This window comes from Lampris incognitus, chromosome 1 (assembly GCF_029633865.1).
Source record: "Lampris incognitus isolate fLamInc1 chromosome 1, fLamInc1.hap2, whole genome shotgun sequence".
Taxonomy (NCBI): domain Eukaryota; kingdom Metazoa; phylum Chordata; class Actinopteri; order Lampriformes; family Lampridae; genus Lampris; species Lampris incognitus.
The window spans coordinates 134,812,172-134,818,171 of NC_079211.1; positions in this window are offsets into that span (position 1 = coordinate 134,812,172).

Below are 6,000 nucleotides of genomic sequence, written 5' to 3' on the forward strand. Positions count from 1 at the left end.
ATCTATCTATCTATCTATCTATCTATCTATCTATCTATCTATCTATCTATCTATCTATCTATCTATCTATCTATCTATCTATCTATCTATCTATCTATCTATCTATCTATCTATCTATCTATCTATCTATCTATCTATCTATCTATCTATCTATCTATCTATCTATCTATCTATCTATCTATCTGTTTGTGACAGCTTTGGGTTGATTATAATATTGACTGTAAAGGATTTAAGGCACACAAAAGAAAGACATGGAAGGGGGGTAGGTAGAGAGAGAGAAAGAAAGAAAGAGAGAGAGAAAGAAAGAAAGAGAGAGAGAGAGAGAGAGAGAGAGAGAGGAGAGAGAGAGAGAGAGAGAGAGAGAGAGAGAGAGAGAGAGAGAGAGAGAGAGAGAGAGAGAGAGAGAGAAGTTGAGGGAAATGACAATCCAAATGATATCCCAACTGTATGTGGCTCATTTGCCCTTCCCAGCATTTATGTTTTCCAGGCAATAATCAGAGGTCAGAGGTCAAAGAAAAATGAATTCAGGGTTTTCAGATCTAAATAAGTAAACATGGATAAAACTCAAGGGCTCAAGTAATGATAACTGAGTCTGTGTGTGTGTGTGTGTGTGTGTGTGTGTGTGTGTGTGTGTGTGTGGAAGGCGTATGCGGAGCCCTGACAATATGGTGACGTCTGTTACCATGTCTGTGTTTGAACTGTTGTGAGACCACAGTGCCATTCTCTGAACACACCCTCCACAGGTGAGTGATCTTCGTAGCGCACAGAGACACACAATACAGTGTTTGGTCTGCTGTGAGCGGCTGTCACTCACAGCTCTGCGTCTCTCGCCGCCAGTAAGCCACCAGGCAGCCGGTGTGTCCCGTGGGCTGAAAGGTGCACTGTTATTTTGCTTGTGCAACAACATGTAACTTTTATTAGCAGACTTTTATTTTTCAGGATCTCAGCAATATCTTTTTTTCCCTCCTGTGCAGTCCTCCATTCCTCAGGCCTGACGGTGACTGGACTCATCATGGCCTCATCATTACAGCACACCTCTATTACAGCGATCCTCGACTTATGTGCCATATCCTTCTTTTTTATGATATGTTTATTTGTACTTTACTGTTTTTCCTCTGTTATTAACAAATTCATCTTCAAAACTGCTGTTCCCCCCCCCCTTTTTTGTTATTTACAACCTTGGACAGGAAATTGTAAGGAGTTATAAGATATGGTGTTGTATGGTTGGGGGGGGGTTGCTGCCTTTATTGCTTTTATTGTTATTTTCTAAGCTGAAAAACATTATAGAAAGTAAACGTGTTTGCTTCTAAACCGTATAGTGGGAGACGGGGCGTTGTTTGGGTATTGGTTGGGAGTTGTTGAGAATTAGGAGTGGCTCTGTGCGTGATGTGTAATGGACCTCTGTGTCTTTTTATGTGTTTCAGCAGACTGGGAAACGTGTCTGGGAGAAATGATGACACGCTGGCTGGTACGCAGGTTTATTCCCGAAGACTGTGTGAAACGGTTGCTCCCAGCCTCTGGAAAGGGAATTAATTAATACCGTGCACTGCCCACGAACGTGGGATTCAGCAGAGGGCCTCTAAAGCACCAGTTACTGGATAAACCTCACCTTGTCACATTTGCATTTAAACCTTCGGCACCACGGCACATCCACCACTTACCTTAACCTCCTCTTTCTGCTGATATGTTGAGCGCACAGGCCTGCAAAACAAAGCGTGCAAACGGCCTCCGCAGGGCTGCGTGCACCGGAGGGAAGGGGGGGGGGGGGCACAAAAAAAAAAACGAGAGCAGCAGGCTTTCATGTCAGGAGCCGAGGTGGGGTGTCCCATCCAAGAGAGACAGCAGACAGGCGAACCATAATGCTTAACTGAGTGCATTATGACCACAGGCCGTCCCGAAGCAGAGGGGAGAAAAAAACACGTTGTCAATCAAGGCACGGATGGCGGAGCATCAGAGCCGCTGCTCATTGCTTGCCAAGGCACGTTCGTTCCCCGAGCGCTCGTGACATCTCCGCCGTGATCTCCCGGCAAGGCAACAAATGGGATCCAGCTGGAAAAGGTGGTCCAAGTGCTATTAGCAGTGCGCCATACTGTAATTGCAACGTTCATTTTCTCCGCCGGGCTGGTTTAGGGAGGGTATGTCTATTAACGGTGCACACGCACGCCGCTGGAACTCGGACAGACCGCAGAAGTACTAGGCAGCTTTCCACATCAGGCCCGAGTGGGGTTTGGCCGAGGTCAGGGCTGAAACTGAAAATTAAATCAAAAGCGCTATTTCTCATTTCGTAGCTGTGGCCCAGGTGACAAATGATCTCTGTCATTAAACAAACATTCTGGCCATCTTCATTTTAGTACATTTTAAGTGCAGACTTTTTGGAAAAGTGTTGGAGCGTCCCGGCTAATCATAACACCCTACGACACAAACGCGAGTCTGTTTAGCTGCTTAAGCTCTCCGCCATCTCGCCGCCGCTGCTAGAAAATACATGCACACGGGGCATCAAACTGCAGCCGGCCGGGGCCTTTCAACGTAAAGCGAAGAGAGCCCATATGTGCAGTTTTGAATGACAGGAACAATAATAGTTATGTAACCCTGACGGTATATATATATATATGTATATATATATATATATATATATGCAGTGTGCGAAATGTCCTACTGAGGGAGTCATGTTGGCTAGCTAAATCCCACTCTCGTGCTTATTCTTAAGCTATACATGATACAATAACAACGACATGCTGAACCGAGCCACATGTGGTGTTCTGATTCAGATTAGTTTTACAGAATTCATAATTGGAGCGGCTTGTTACACACAAGCAGAATAGACGCAGACGCCATTAATCTAGCAACTTATTGGGGGGGGGGTTTGGGGTGGGGTGGGTGGTTGGGCTACTATTCACCTGACTGTATAACTTGTTGCCAGTCTCTTGTACCCCTGTTATTGTTTTTCATAGTTAACATTACAGCATCATTAAATGTAGGTGTGAAAAAGGTGGTGGGTGGGTGGGTGGAGAGTCCGGTGGGGGGGGGGGGTGAAATGAGCATGTTGAGAAGTCAGTCACAATGTTTACATGAAGAATTGAAGCAGAGATTGGGTAACAGCCCGGTGGATGTATTCAAACCATCTGGGGTTGCCTTAACACTTGCGGTCAGCGTTGGCTGTGGAGAGCTCTGTATTGTGTCCTCCTGCTGCTTAACACAGAGGTGGTAGTCATGGAGTTTGGGTCGATGTTTTGTTTCAGAAAGAGACAGAGAAAGATAGAGAGAGAGAGAGAGAGAGAGAGAGAGAGAGAGAGAGAGAGAGAGAGAGAGAGGAGAAGAGAGAGAGAGAGAGAGAGAGAGAGAGAGAGAGGACATGGGAGGCTGGGAGGCTGGGAGGTGAGGGTGGGTGAAGGACAGAGAGCGTATGAGAGAATGATGAAAGAGAGAGAGAGAATGTACAAAAAGACAGAGAGGGACTGAAAGATGGAGTACACTCTCCTCTGCTGCACCTCTCTCTCTCTCTCTCTCTCTCTCTCTCCTCTCTTCTCTCTCTCTCTCTCTCTCTCTCTCCTCTCTCTCTCTCTCTCTCTCTCTCTCTGTCTTAGCTGTCAACACGGACGGTGAGCCAGGGTAGAGCTGGCGTCTAATTGAAGAGCAGCTCCACACCCTGTCGTCATTAATCACCAGGCCTGTCAGCCGGCTGCCCAGGACCCCACAGTGACATTCTGCACCGCTCTCAACTGTGACACATGGAGAAGAAAAATTTTAGTCCCCCGCCACCGTTATCATGGACACTACTACTACCATCACTGACCCTACCACGACTACCACTGATACTACTCCCCACTATCACCGACACTACTGTAGCTATACTACTTTCACTACCTCCACCAGTACTACCACCACCACCGCTGCTATTAACATTACCGCCACTGACGCACTGAAAAACCAGTATAGCTGAACAAGTCTGACGGCCTTAAAACCCCACGGAAATATCTTTTTTTTTCAAGAAATCTCACCAAGTTGAAATATATTACTGCACCGGCATGTAATTTTGCTCATTTGAGGGATTCTCATTCTGTAACATATTAAATTTTGTCTCAGTTTTGGCATGGCATTTTTGTGGTGTAGGCTTTAAAAAAAGAAGACGAAAACACTGTTTCCAGTGTGTTGTGCTTAGTGTGGCCCCTGGTTCACACAAAGCAAGCGATAACCTTCAGAGTCAGATCTGGTTAGAACAGGATCGCTTTAATATACGGATGGCCAGGTTTCCAAAGGGCTTCTAACTGCTGGTTCAGTCGAACCACCTCGTGTCGCGCGACCATTGCCAGCAGTGACCCGCAGGACGCAGGAAGGACGACAAAACACAAAGATCAATCTCACAGGTGTCGCCTTCCATGGAGAAAGAACTGGGTATTGGACACATTTGAACACACGCACACACGCACGCACACACACACGCACGCACGCACACACACACACACACACACACACACACACACACACACACACACACACACACACACACACACACACACACACACACACACACACAGAGCCTCACCCAGGCGACAGAAATGGAGTATGTGGGTGTTGACTCAGCTGGGGGCGGTGTTAGGGTAGATGGAGGAGATTGATGAGCGAGGGGATGAGGAGAATAGTGAGGCATTTGATGAACGAGTGTGAAGTGGCAACAGTGGAATTAATTCCACCCTTTAGACAAGATTGAAAGTCCTTCCCTCTGCGTGACCTCTGGTTTGATCCTTTTAGATGCTGTTGCAAGCTTTTCTTAGGTTTCAGGTCCTAACCGCCAGGACTGCCAGCCTACATACTCCAATGCATGCAGAGCAAGATGACAACACACTTCTACATCCAACAATGCGGGGCGTTATTAGAGGCGCCATTTGAACTGAAAACCACCACATATAACCTGTACTACAGTAAAATAACAATAGAGGGCAACACAAGCCAGCCGTTTAACCCTGGTGGGGAAACGCTTTACAGAGTACATAGCAACATCTTACAGAAGAAAGACTTTCTAACCACCATACAATGTTAAAGCCCAGATATCCTTTTTTTTTTGTCAGAGAAATTACCCCTTTAGTCTAGAGGAATCACAAAATCTGCAATCAGGAGGAAACAGCGAGCAGACAGGCCGCCCTGTCCGGGAGAAGGGCACCGGTTCTGGTTTCAAGAGAAGAAAAATAAGTCTCATCTTCCAAAGCGCTGCCCAGAGTGGTGATCAGGGCGCTATGAACCTTGCTGGTCTGGCAGGGGCCGGCCGTGGTTTGGGAGGGTCATCCATTTTGTAATGGTCCTGTCAAGTGACACCTGTGCTCGCCTTTTCCCCCTGTCTGGAGTACTAATGAACCGCGAGAGTAGAGGAGTCTGGGAGTCGGGGTCAATAGCCGCCTGGGAGACTACAGCCCATTCACTCCGCTCCTCCTACGCCCTGTCAGCCAAATAGACCGGAGGCACGGACACATTATCAGGGAGCGACGCACGCTAATGGCTGCGGCGCGGCTTTAAGATAGGCCTCGCTCTTCCCTTTGCATTAGCATCTCGCATCCCTGAGTTTTAGAGGGGCCGACCTCAGCCAAACTGCAGCAGAGAGGAGAGCACCTCCATCTCCAGGGATTGGGAAGCCTCCGTGTCAGCGGTGGCTGTAAACAGCCCGGACGTGGGGGCTCCTCCTCAGGGGAGGAGCCAGGACTTTGATGAATATTTCTCTATTAACCACCTCCTATTGTCAGGTCGGGCCTTTGTGTTGCAGGCCAATCCGTCAGAGCAAGAAGAGGAGCGCGGGTCGACACCTCCCTCAGGTCATTATTGAAGTCCCGGCGACCTGGCGGCCACGCCATACAGCCCCATCCACTCTGCTGAGGAGGCTGTTTTTCAGGCCTCGCAAACAAGAATCGGCAATTAAAAGCTGCACTCGGCAACAACAACAGCGGCATTGTGGGTGATGGCGGGGGAATGATGGGAGGGAGGAGGGAGGATGAAAGTCCTCGTGGACTAGCT